Below are 14,645 nucleotides of genomic sequence, written 5' to 3'. Positions count from 1 at the left end.
ATAAAGATAAAACATAGGTAGATGATATAAATTATATAAATTACAGTAATTATGCCAATATTACATGTCTGTGGTTTTATAAATGAATAAAATGTTTAAGCAGACAAGGTAAGACCCACAAATTGGTAACATAGTCTATTAAACTGTAATGAATTAATAAATAAACAAATAAATAAATAAAATAAATAAATAATGTTTATTTATTTGTTTATTTATTAATTCATTACAGTTTAATAGACTATGTTACCAATTTGTGGGTCTTACCTTGTCTGCTTAAACATTTTATTCATTTATAAAACCACAGACATGTAATATTGGCATAATTACTGTAATTTATATAATTTATATCATCTACCTATGTTTTATCTTTATTAGACAACACCCTAATATGGGATTATTATTTTCAGCATTTTAACTTTGTATCGTGACCTGAAGATGCTTTGCATATTATAGAAAGCGAAACCGGTCGTCCGATTAGTTAAATTAAATTGATTGTGAGTAAGTCTAACTTATTATTTCTTTTACCTTTTGAAATGGACTCACACAAGCAACACATTCATGATTACTATAATTAATATTTTCTAGCATACAGTGGAGTATAGAAAGAAGAACAAGCACGAGCAGGCGTAGGTATAATTTAAAGATAACATAAATAACTGCCGTTATATCTCCGAAAGAATAATACATATGAACATTACAATGGACTACTAATAATTAAATGTCATATCTATCTATAGCCCCGAGGACTGCAAACCTAAGGAGGAACGAGAGGCATATTTAAGTCTAGTATATTCTCTCAAAAGTTTAATTCTTTTGTAAACCACTCTACTTCTTTCGCATAAAAGTAACCTATTCATTTCTTTTTTAAATTTAAATCTCAAATCTCTTAACACTTTCCAAAGGCTACTCCTCTTAATTTCAGAAACTTTTGTTTCTTTTATTTTGGCCAGTAAAGTATCTAAACTGACATGTTGATCTAATGATCACTAGGAACGCCGATTTTAATATAATTATGTTTGATAAACAGTTTAGAAATGGTTGGAAACCGTACATAAACAAATTTAAATGTTTTCAACAATTATTTTATTTTTAGTACAAATATCGATGGCGTCACGACAAAAAGGCATAAGCGCCAAAATTTATAAATTTATGTTTTGGTATCAAAATAAAATACATTTTACGTCCTATCGACTATTAAAATGACGCAGCTGTAAAAAATTCCAACTCGACTAAAACAAGCTTTGAATTTTCTAACCGCCAAACGAGTTTTTTAAAAGATGAGACACCGAAATCAGTAAGCGACAAAATCCGTAGTGGAAGGTGGTGCTTACGTCTTGGGTCTGAAAACGTGGTTATAGCCATAAGGTTTATCTTGAGAAATCATAATATACCATAAGAATCTACAATTTTACCGACTGTCGGTGAGGCCTTTTCAGAAAAATTTTTTTCGTTTATCTAACCGCCATTTGGCCATTTAAAATACAGTATGACTTAGATTTGCCATAAAAAAGTTACTACTTAACCGACTTAAATAAGGTTTGAACCTAAATAAAATATATATTGACTTTGTTGTATAGTTTTCTTTTTTTTTTAATTTTAAAGTTATAATTTGGTAGTAATATTATTTTAAAAAACTAACATTTGAATGGCGCTTACTTCTTTTTTTAATGGTTTTTAGAATGGTTCCTCGGGGGCATAAAATAATGAATCTTGCATTGCAATCCATTTGGGAAGATCAGAAAAGCAATGTGCAGGAATCCAGCGGAAATATTTAAAACCATGGTTCATTTTCCACTGAAAATGAGGTCCTCAATGAAGCGCTAAAGCATGATGATATTATTTTAGAGCCTGTACTAAAAGACCATGAACAAGAACTCCAAATGCCTAGTTCTGTTCTAAATGATGATACCATTTCAGTTTTCCTCAAGTCTAAATTTGAATATTGACAGCCGTTTATTTTCGAATATTGATGAAACTGCCGAAGAAGAGACTTATTTATTAACCTGTGATAAAAAGCTTGTACCTTACTCAGATAGTGATGATACTGATGATAGTAGTAATAATGCCGCAATAGTATTTAGTTCATTAGTTGATGATTAGATAGGTTGTAATGATTTTATACAACAAAATGATTCTTTAAACTCCGAATCAGATTCATCATTCTTGACAGTATTTTTTAAAAATGAGACTGAAATTGACAGCATTAGTTCTAGCTCACTACGCTCTAGCTCATTAACTGGTTAAATTTTCTGTTATATCGGTTCTTCGTTTCTATTAGTTTGTTTTGTTATTGATACATGTTATTTTCTGTTATTAAATTTTGATTTGCATTTTATTTCTATTAGTTTTATAATACAACTTACTTAGTTATCAATGTAGAAAAAATGGTACGTTTTAATAGTTTTTGTTGTTTTTTACTTAATATAACGTGATAATTATATTAACTTTTATTTTTGTATTTTTTTACACCAATATAACTCTAAGAAACTCATAAATATATTATTGTGTATTGTTTAATTTGTATTATTTTTACTTAATTGTTATGCTTTAAAATGAAAAGATTTACTCTCCATTTTTGTTATAATTCCGTAAAATTAAAAGGCGTACAAGTTCTTAAGCGACATTTTTTGATCAAAATACTTTTTTCGAAATATGGTAACCGTCTTTCAAAAAGGCTTAAACACCACGGAACCTAACAGTAAAGGCGTAAGCACCAAAATGTTAAATGTCTCATGTTTATAATAATTGTTTTATAAATAACATATGGTAAGTCAGAATGCCTCAGTTCGATAATAATAAAATGCCAAAAAAAATGTAAAAAAAGAAATATTAAGCGATATTAAACGTTTTTTGTGTCTCCTAAAAAAAACTGTCAGTGGCGCTTATGCCTTTCTGTCGTGACACCGTCGATATTTTCATTTAAAAATAAAAAATTTAATATATTTACGAAAACCCTAACTTTAACTCGTAATCGGAGACGTCTCAAAAACGGTACACTCTAACAGACAATGGACAATCTAACCACCATTATTTAAATTGACAAAATTTTCTAGTTTACTTCGAAGTATTTTTTTAATAAAAATTAAAAACGATATTTTAGTACTTTGTATGTCTATTTTGAATATAAATTATCATTAGCACGGTAGTATTTGTTTCAGAAAAAATTTACACAAATAGGTGGAAGAAATTTACGTTAAATAAAATTATGCAAGAATACTATTTATTAAAAGAAAAATGTAACAAAATATGCAAAACTATGAACAACGGGTTAATGACATATTTATTTTATACCAAAAATTTAGCCAAATGTTAAAAATGATGAAGAACACCAGTGCAGTTTACCGTGCCTTTTACTACAACGAACAGTTTTCTACGAATTTCGTTAATCGTTTGAAAGTGTAAGTTGGTTGAATGTACTGTACAACGAACATGGGTAATTCGTTCAATGTTGAAACTCACAATTATCTTATGTACCTGGCAGGATATTCTACCTGTTGAAGCAATTTCTACGCTGTAACATTTAGAGAATCAGCCTTTAGCTGTGACGATTTGATGATTTTACAATGAAGTTTAATTAAAGAATGTTTAAAGTTTAAACAACATATTCCTAATAATTATTAGTAGATACTTGAATTACCCAAAACTTACTGGCAATGTTTGTTTAATAAAGATTTGTATAGGTTGTAATTTTCAATACAGTTAAAGTACATATATCCCAAAGGACTAGCGTGATAAAGAATAAATGTATGGCTAAGTAATTATTAAAAAAGTGCTGGTCACACCTTATCGATTATGTCATATATCACTAACATGCGATCAAACATGAAGTGTTTGAATTTGCATGTTGTTTTAAGATAATAAGATACATTTAGATTAACGGAAAATGTTTGTTTAAACAGCAAATTAATAGTCTATGATAAATATATGTTTTGTTATGACTCTAAAACAGATCGAAAATAAAATTAATTTTTATTTTAAAAATACCATGAGATGATAAATATTCACGACCCTTTAAAGGTTAAAAATTTATAAATATAATGTTTTATTTGTAACAAGTGTTTTCGGAGAACAGTGGATTTAAAACAGTGAGTAGTTTCTAAGAACATTTGTATAGAAAAACAATTCAGGATTATTTAGAAAGTAAGAAAATATTGTTTAAAATTTTACAAATAATTATAAATAGTTTTGTAGCAGATAAGAATTCAAAATTAATGTTAGATATATAATGGGTTGTATATTATTTTCTTCGAAGATATTGCTATGAATAGATGTTTTTTTTACAAAGAGGCATTTGCCTGTAGCAAAACAAAAGAAAGCTTAGTCGATATCATATCCTGTTAATTGGGGGAAAACCAATTACAGTAAACACGCTTTATTTCTTGAAATTTAAAACTAGAAAAATTTGAAGTTTGATAGTGGGATGAATTTGTATGAAATAATGTTGTTTGGCTAGAAAGTACTAGGCGAGGAGAATAATAGGACAGTCGACTTAAACATTGAACCAGGAGATTAGAATCATTGTGGTTTTACGATCGAGAACAAGAAGTCCACTTAAGAACAGTGTGTGGAATGATTAGTGTGTTTTTAACAGCCAGAATAAGAAGTCCAGTTCGAGAACAGTGTGTGATAAAAGAAGTATAAGTATAAGTAAGTTTTTATGTGTGAGTTCAAGTTGGTGAGCAGAATAGTTGTAGACGAATCTAGACCCAGCTCAAAAATCTCAAACTTCTTCTGTCCGAAGAGGCTCCTAAATCTGTAAGAAAAGGAAAAAAGTTATATAAAGTTTGTACAAGATAACTATTAGAGGCGGGACAGGCAAAAATCTGTAAGAAAAGGAAAAAAGTTATATAAAGTTTGTACAAGATAACTATTAGAGGCGGGAGAGGCAATTTGCGAAAAGAGTCCCATTATCATTATTGTGAAACGAGTCGGAGGTGTTTTTTTATTTGCAGAGAAACTGAACGAGTGCTGTTTTTGGTGTAACAGTTTTTGGAGGGAGGAAGCAGAGCCACACGTGTTTGGAAAATTGGACAGTTTTTCGGGAAAACAATCCGGAGACTAAGTCAGTATCCGTTGGGAGACATTGCAGAAAGAAGATAAAAACGATCAGTCAATTTGTTTGTGAAATAAACGTTGTATGTACATTATATATTTCATTTAAACTCATATCATAAAGCAATTGAAAAAAAAAAGAATTAAATTCATAAGTCAGAAAATTCGCATATAATAAAATTTGTTTGTTTTTAAGAAAGTTAATGGGAACAACTTTGCAGTAAATTAAATAAATTAATTTTAAAAGGGAAATAACAGAATTAAGTTTTCTTTTGCTCTGAGGAATAGATAACTCAGTGCATACAATTTTTATGTTGATAGTTATATATGGTATTGAAATAAATGGTGATTGTTTTAAAAGGTTATAAATGGTTTTATAATATTTATTCCCTTTGTCTGTCCCAAAAAAAAGCCAGCATCCAGGAAATACTAGAAGCGACGAATTGAAAGTAAAATAAATTTTATTGTGTAGTAAAGAACCCTGAGAAATTAAATATTATTTGATCTAGTTTAAACAATTAAAACAAAGCAGATCTTCTTCTTCTTAAAGTGCCCTCTCCTCAATGGAGGTTGGCTACTACAATTTTAAAATCTTCTCTATCTTCAGCTGTTCTTATTAGCTGTTCAAAATTTAGCCCTGTCCATTGTCGGATGTTTCTGAGCCACGATAGTCTTTTCCTTCCTAGGCCTCTCTTTCCCTAGATTTTTCCTTTCACTATAAGTTGGGCATATTGGTACTTATTATTTCTCAGTATGTGGCCTAGGTATGATGTTTTTCTAACTTTTACTATGTTAAAAAGTTCTCTTTCCTTGCCTATTCTATGCAGCACTTCTTCGTTTGAGGTATGCGATGTCCATGAAATTTTGAGCATTCTCCGGTAGATCCACATTTCAAAGGCCTCCAATTTATTTACGGTTGATGTTTTTAGGGTCCACGTTTCAACTGCATATAGAAGAGTCGACCAGACGTAGCATTTTGATAAACGTAGTCGAATTTCGAGTTTTATTCGAGAATCACAAAGCAGTTTTTTTATTTTTTCAAAAGATTTTCTAGCCTGTTCTATTCTCGATCTTATTTCTAGATCAGGATTTAGGCTGCTATCGATCCAACATCCCAGGTACTTAAATCTATTGACCTGTTCTAAAATGTGCCCATTTATTGTGCAAGGTTGAGGTACGTTTTGGTTTTTTCGGATTGACATCACTTTGGTTTTTTTAATGTTTATTTTCATACCAAATTGCTCACAGGTCGAGTTGGTCTTGTCGATGAGTCGTTGTAGACCTAAGTCGGAATCCGCAATTAACACTGTATCATCGGCGTATCTGATACTGTTGATATTTACGCCATTCACCTTGACTCCATCCTTGGAATCCTCCAATGCTTCTTTAAATAGAAACTCGGAGTAAAGATTAAACAGCAGAGGCGACAGAACACATCCTTGTCTAACTCCTCTCCTAATTTCTACTTCTGCGGATGTGGAACCTTCGATCCTAACTCTGGCGTTTTGGTTCCAGTACAAGTTTTTAAGAATTTGATGTCTTTTCCATCTAAACCGACTTCTTGCAAACGTTCTAATAGTAGGTCGTGTCTTACTCTATCAAATGCTTTTTCGAAGTCTATAAAGCATATAAATATATCTTTCTGTTGGTCGTAGCATTTTTGGGCGAGAACTAGTAAACTGAACAGGGCTTCTCTCGTTCCCATGCCGGCTCTGAATCCAAACTGATCGTCTCCGATGATTGTTTCGCACTTTCTATAGATACGATTATGTACGATTTTTAGTAGGACTTTTACTGCATGACTCATAAGGCTTATCAGACGGAACTCATTGCAGTGTTGTGGGTTTGGCTTTTTTGGTAGTGGGATGAATATTGACTCCAGCCAATCTTGGGGTATTTTACCTGTATCATAAATGCGATTGAATAAAAGGACAAATATTTCGATATTTTCTTCGCTGATTAATTTTAACGTTTCTGGGTATATTCCGTCTGGACCTGGGCTTTTATTTGTTTTAAGATGATTAATTGCATTTATGATTTCAGATTTCAGAATTGTTGGCCCTTCGTTGTTATTTTCCAATCTTAGTTCTTCTCGTATGTCGTGAAAAGGAATTTTTAATATAGTTTTCTCATTCTTTCAGTTTGTCTTCCGTTGATTCTAGCAGTTTGCCATTCGTGTGCCAAAGCAGATCATAATAGTATATAATTTATTGCATATACAATTAAATATATGTTCCAAATATGGTAAAAACCATGTTAGATGGCTGTTTTGGGATTAGATGACCAGTAAGCCTCAAGCAAGTTTTACTTTAAAATTTAATTTTTTTGGAAAGTAAATTACAGTCCGTCTGTTAGATCTGTAAACAAGTATGTCATTATTTTCGAATTATTTTTTATATGACGTCTCTTTTACGAAACTAAATTAATAAACGGAAGCCACCTGTCCATACACAACAGCATACATCCAACGAAGACATCCATAGGGCGATTGATTCACGTACTGGCAATATTGTAAGTTTCGTTTTGATAGCGTTTGTGTTGTGACTATAAATTATTTTCGTGTCATTTTAATATACAGTCCTTTTTCCTACTCTGAATATACATATTTTTTAATAAACAGTTATTATAACGACCAACCGTTACTTTCTCGTTTTATAAATTACAGTAAGAATTTATTTATTTGATAACTAATCTAACGATCAATAAAATAATATTTACTCTTACCTCTAAATTAACATTTAGTTATTTCAATATGGCTATACTTACGTCAACGGAGTGATATTATTATCCCTTAAGTACTAACGCCCCGTCTCTCAGACGGCATCGATTGTCGAAAGTGGGATATCTCCCTACCTAAAAAATTTTGAAGGTCGCCTGTTCCTGACTTTTTAAGTTGGGTTGTTATTTATTAGTATTGAGATCGGCAGTTTGCTGCAGGTTGTTATTCTAAAGATATTTAGATTCAAAGTGTGATTTCCGTCTGATAGACGGGTTGTTAGTGTTCGTATTTATTTACTATTTATCTGAAAATGGATGAGGAACCCAGTACGTCAAAAAAGGTCAAATATGGGGATAAAAACTATGAGGAAACGCTTTTAAAATGGCTTGATGACGTAGATGACGACATAAGCGAAGTTGAATCAATTTGTGATGGAAATGTTGCTATTGACAGCGATCACGAAACGGAATCGGAAATAGAGGGTAAGTCAAATCTCTTGGAATTATTATGTATGTATTGTACTAAAGTTCGGTGTTGCTCTAGTATGTGGTCTACCTCGAGGGTGCGATCTACCGGATGCACAAAATAATGATATGCAAGAAAAATCTTGTGAAAAAATTAATTATTCACAAGTAACAACTATTTTACATTTATTTTGGAGCAAAATCAATGTAAAATGAAATGAAAGTAAATCTACCTTGCCATGTTATTTGAAAAGAGGAGTTCATATTTGTGCATACCCTGGGACAATATTAGGGTGTTATTTGCATATTAGTAAAGAAAATAGATTTGCGTAGTTTATTTTATATTCCTAAATAATAGTAGTATAAATGTTTATTGTACTTAGCAATAAACAGTTCGTCTACAATGGTGCCTTTCATTATTGTTTGTAAACCCTTCTGAGAAAAGAATATGGTGATTAGCAACACATGTATACAATACCAAAAAAAAACAATCTTTACAAAGTGAATAAAACGGATAATGTTGAAGAATTATTTATTAATAAGTAATTGATAAGTATTGATATGTAAAATTAAAATAGAAATTCTTATGATTTATGCGTTTTGTTCACTTTGTAAAGATTTTTTTGTCGAATACAGCGTATACACCGCATCCCTGGGTAGACCGTAAGCTATAGTAGAAACGCGACGGCAGACCGCATAGTATACCATTACCTAAAGTTCTCTTTTTAGTTTCAGAAAATGAAAATGAGGTAGAACAGGCTTGTAGAGAAGATAATGTTAACCAAAGCAGTGAAGAAGACGATCCAGAGGAGACAGGGAATTATTTCTATGGTAGAAATAGATACAAATGGTCAAAAAATCCTCCCACTTCAAATAGAGGCCGGCGTCCACAGCAGAATATAGTTTTACAGTTACCTGGATTACGCCCTGCAGCTAAAATTGGAGATAGTGCAGACCCTTTGCAGGTTTGGAAGTTATTATTCAGTGATAATATTTGCAACATAATTCTTAGATGGACGAATGTGAAAATCGGCAAAGAAAGAGCCAAGTACAAAAATCAAAATTCACCTTCTCTCAAAGACCTTGACATGACAGAACTTCAAGCATTTTTGGGATTTTTAGCATTTACATGCTTATTTAAATCAAACAATGAAAACCTAGATACTATTTTTGCTACTAATGGAACTGGTAGAGAAATAATGAGATGCATTATGTCAAAAGAGAGATGTGCGTTCCTTTTGTCATGTTTGCGATTTGACAATCCCGAAGACAGAAATGAGAGAATAGTGTTGGATCCAGCAGCACCGATTTCAGAAATTTTTAGTGAATTTATTAACAACAGTCAGGCATGCTACACTGTGGGAACTTCAGCCTGTATTGATGAGATGCTAGTGGGATTCAGAGGTCGATGTCGCTTTAAAATGTACATACCGAGTAAGCCCGTAAAGTATGGTATAAAAATGATGTGTTGTACTGATGCTCGAACTAGCTATTTATTCAATGCTTATATATATACGGGAAAAAATTCTGACGGTATTGGACTTACAGAGGAACAGAAAAGATACAGTAAGCCGACACAGGCTGTTATGCGCTTAACTACTCCTCTCTATGGGACCAACAGATCTATAACCTTTGACAACTGGTTTACATCTATAGAACTGGTAGAGGTATTGAGGAGTAAAGGTCTAACTTGCATTGGAACTCTCAGTAAGAATCGTAAAGAAATTTCTCCTATCTTCTTACCCACCAGACGACGAGAAGTGGGAACGGCAATTTACGGATTTACAAAACACATTACTTTACTTTCACACACAACACATAAAAATAAAGCCGTAATTTTGGTATCATCATCTCATCACGCAGCCACTGAGGATACAGATACTAAAAAACCACACATAATAGTGGATTATAATTCAACAAAGGGTGGTGTCGATTCAATGGATGAAAAATGTGCCAAATTTACAAGCAGTCGTCGAACTCGCCGTTGGCCTATGGCTATATTTTTCAGAATGTTTGATATAAGTACAGTAAATGCTTATATTCTTTATGAATCTTTTAAAAATAATACTCATTTAGAAAGGCCCAATTTTATTGAAAAACTGGCATTTCAACTTATCCAACCTCAGCTACACAGAAGACTAGAAAGTTCCTCTTTACCTAGAAAACTAAAGTTGAGCATATGCGAGATACTGAATATAGATGAACCTCAACAGCGTCCAGAAGTAAGAGTGGAAAAATTATAAAAAAGGAAGGACTGTTCTTACTGTCATTATAAAAAGAAAAGAAGAACAGCTTATGTCTGCTTTCATTGTCAGAAACCAATTTGTTTGGAATGTGCGAAAAAAATTTGTTTGGAGTGCGCTACACTCTACCAACTTTAGTGACTGTCAGTTTTTTTTGTGTGAACATTTTTTTAAAATATTAATGTTTTAATGTTTCTTACTCTTTACTTAACCCGATTATAAATTTTTATCAATATAGTTTAATTTGTTTAATTTTTATCACATTTTTTTTCAGGCGTAAAAATGTCCACAAAAAACCGATCCATTCTTGTTATAATATTTTTTATTTTAATAAATACAGATAAACTATATTAATTACTGTATTTTTTGGATAACTAATACTTTCAGTAAGTCATAGCAATATTTTATTGCATCAAGGTATATAAAAAACAAAAAATATTCACTAAAATGTTAAACCCGTCTGTCAGGCGGTTAGTTAGTGTTTACGCCATTGATTTAAGGTGTTAGTACTTAAGGGTTATGAAATATTGTTTAAGGGTTTTTATTTTTAGGTATCTTTATGGACGAAGCAGATAGTACTGCTTAGAATTAAACATATCAGCAGCTAGTGCAATAATCTATGATTCAGATGAAATAAGGAGCACATTTAAGTAAACCATAAACCATTATCTTTTTTTTTTAATCTTAGTTTATAATTAAATTGCTTATTGGCAATAATATACATCAAGGGTTTCGATAAAAAAAATAAATAAGCTGTATCCCAAATAAATAAACTTGATATATACAGCTATATTTATCGTCCAAGAAAACTTAAGTTAGAACAAAGTATGTAACTTACTAAAATCATTTTTGAAGCGTGAAAGTCTCAAAATATTTTTGGGTTATACTATAAAGATATTATAACATATATTTTAATATAAAATAAAGTAAAAAATAGTTTTGAATATTTCAGTATTGTAAAAAAAGTATAAATTTGGCTGGACTATTATTTTATTAGTTTATTCACAGACAGCGAGTTGTAATTCCGGAATATTAGGAGTAACGTTTGAGAGTGGAATCTTCGACTTTCTACACACAGTATCGACCTTGTCTAAATCTCGTTATCCAACATTTTCCACTTCGTTTATTGCAGTTCCATCACCGTTCCTTCAGACTTCATTACGTCAAATCGCGAGACAAATAAGACTCTGCCGGGGCGGTGAGCAACAAACAACGTTGTTTAACTTTCAAGGAAGTATGCAGACTAAATCTCAGACGCACCCAGCCAGTAACATAATGTTTCATCAATAATGAAAATTATCATTTTAAGTAGATTATTCTGCAGGGATTCACCGGTTTATCAAGCAATAAGGGGACTGTGAATGAATTGCACAAGCAGCTTTCCGCATTTACCCTACTTTACGTTATTCATGAATTTTATTTGTATCAATTATTTTTTTCGTATATTATTAAGTTAACAATATAATATCCACAAGGAATCTACGTTCCTGTATTTGGCTATATACCATATATTAAAAAATTAATTAAAATCCTTTGTAAAAGGTGTATATTTAAAAACCCAAACGGGCTGTGTTAGACAGAACGTTTTCGGAATACATCATTCCATCATCGGTGTCCTAGAAAATATGTAACCACTTAATTAAAAAGAACATGAAGTTTAAATGTTGACCAAGGTTAAAGAAAAGTGTGGTTAATACTTACTAGGAGTACATGAATGTAGCCACTAAATATATGGGTAAAAACCCGTTAACAAATAATTAGTTACATTTGTTCGACATTATATCTTATAAATACTTAAGATGTTAAAGTTACCGTTGGATTAGGTAACATGGCGACATACGACTTCACGTTGAAGTTGCAAGTCCTGAGACGGTGTGTCTACGAGGACTTTATGGAAGAAACTGATTGAAATGACAATGTTCACCAATATCAACAAAATTTCAATAACTCATCCTTCTACATGTGTCTAGTTTCTATTTTCCAGGTACCAAATGTTGAAGAAACATAAAGGGCCTTATATTAAAATCTCTATTTTACTCCACTACCACACACATGTATAGTTGGTTGCCTAACTATAACCACACAATCTTTTCTCCACATTTCATCTCATATACATAATTTTAAAATAACAACATTGATGGTTGATACTGTTATATTAATTAAAATTTTTTACTCTAACAATTTTAATAACGTTGGCTTTTGTCTTAAGTAGACACATACAGTTATATTGACTACTCTGTTACGACTTCCGTCCTAACTTGTCAACATTGTCATTTATAAATTTATATAAAATTTTCCTTGCTGAAAACCGGTTTAATATTCCCCGACAATATTTTCAGTTAGTTGTTGGAGTCGTTTGTTTAGTATGTAAGTAAAAATTTTGATTTAATTTATGACATACCTTATTGAAACACCCTGTATACTTCGTTTTTCTTTTCAAATTAAAAAAATATCATCTATCTTTCACAGAGTTACTAAAAACTTATTGCCGACCTATATAATATGTTTATGTCAGCAGTCAAATGATCATTTGGGTAATGCTTAGTAAAACGTTGAAAATTGTAATGAAAAACAGTGAACGTTCCACTAGATGGTAGCTGCAAACAGTTGATATAAGATTAGCGGATTAAAGTTTGTGTTGAAAATTTTAACATTTGCGTAACACTAACGAGCTAAAAACTGACAATTAACACATACAAGGTTACATAAATATTCACAGAGAGGTATTTTAGTGTTGCAGGTTTGGACTACAGTTTTTTTTGTAAAGTTAGTGTTCAGAGAATTGCGTTGAATAATATTTCTGTCTTTAACAGTATCCAATATTTCCATTACGCTGCTAAGATTCTTTTTAGGTTTTTAATTAGGACAAAGGCTTTTTTAGAAAAAGGCTAGTAGAGCTAGCATCGGCTAACAATGGCAAGCAATAAGCTTGTGGGAAGCAGATGGAGATACAGACCATCACCTAGTAAAAATCAGGTTGAGAATATCTTCAGAGAAACCTAAGGCCAACGAAGCATTGGGACAGTGGAATATCGAGAAAATATCCGAGAAAATTACAAACAAGAAATTAAACAGCATCTAAATACAGTAGACCAGAGCTATGTACAGACAGATAAAGCGAAACATTAAGCTTCAACAAGGAACAGCAGAAAGTAAAGAAAACTATGCAACTTCACTCCGAGAAACAAGAAAATTATTTAGAGAGAAAAAAAGCAAGTACGAACAACAAAAATATAAAGAAAAGGAAAGTAATAGGCAACAGTCAAATAGTCGAGCATTTTACAAATCAGTGTCAAACGAAAAAAAAAAAAAAGGCTTCAGACCTAGATGCATGTCTGTACTCAGAAAAAATAATGAATTAATAATAAATGAAAAAGAACTGCTCCAAATATGGCAAGAATATTTCAAGAGGAAGACAATGGAGAAAATATATATTTTGGGGTGGATCTACCGGTAGAGGACCCCAAACTATATGAAACATTGCAAGCAATTAAAAAATTAAAGAACGGAAAAGCTCCAGGCTCTGACAATATACTCGCTGAATTCCTTAAGTACGGAGAAGAAACTCTACATAGACAAATACACAAAATAATAACAGTTATATGGAAAGAAGAGAAAATACGAACAAAATGGCACGAAAGTGTAATAATCCCCATCCATAAAAAGGGAGACAAAACCAAGTGCTCTAATTATAGAGGCATCTCCCTACTTAATACGGCATATAAAATCTTATAGAACATCCTATTATGTAGGCCGACACCGTTTATAGAAAATTTCATGGCGGAATACCAAGCCGGCTTCAGAAAACATAGATCGACCATAGATCAGATCTTTAATCTAAGACAGCTGCTTGAAAAAGGATGGGAATTCGATAGAACTATCCATAATCTCTTTATAGAATTTCCAGCAAGCGTACGACAGCATCAAAAGGGATCAGATGTGGAATGCAATGGCAGAACATTCAGTTCCAAAAAAACTTATCCAGCTTGTTAAGTTATGTGTGAATAGCTGTAGATCCAGAAAACGGATAGGTAACAAACTCTCAGAATCTTTCGAAATAAGCAGTGGGCTGAAACAAAGAGATGCGCTGTCACCTTTCCTCTTTAATATCATCCTGGAGAAAGAAGTAAGAGCAGCACAACTTAAAACAGAGTTACTGACAGTAAA

The 14,645-nt window shown here is 31.8% G+C and overlaps 1 long non-coding RNA gene across 1 annotated transcript in view; it reads left to right on the top strand.

Annotated features, from left to right (window-relative positions):
* Positions 1-3,912: 3,912 nt before the first annotated feature.
* Positions 3,913-14,645, top strand: part of LOC140448299 (uncharacterized) — a 51,236-nt gene continuing 40,503 nt past the window's right edge. The window contains exons 1-2 of the long non-coding RNA XR_011951680.1: positions 3,913-4,140; positions 11,030-11,128. This is a non-coding gene — a long non-coding RNA (uncharacterized lncRNA). The remainder of the gene's footprint in view (positions 4,141-11,029; positions 11,129-14,645) is intronic.

The sequence above is a fragment of the Diabrotica undecimpunctata genome, chromosome 8 (assembly GCF_040954645.1).
Source record: "Diabrotica undecimpunctata isolate CICGRU chromosome 8, icDiaUnde3, whole genome shotgun sequence".
Classification (NCBI taxonomy): domain Eukaryota; kingdom Metazoa; phylum Arthropoda; class Insecta; order Coleoptera; family Chrysomelidae; genus Diabrotica; species Diabrotica undecimpunctata.
Note: the sequence above shows the minus strand (reverse complement) of the source record. Positions and strands in the feature narration are given on the sequence as shown.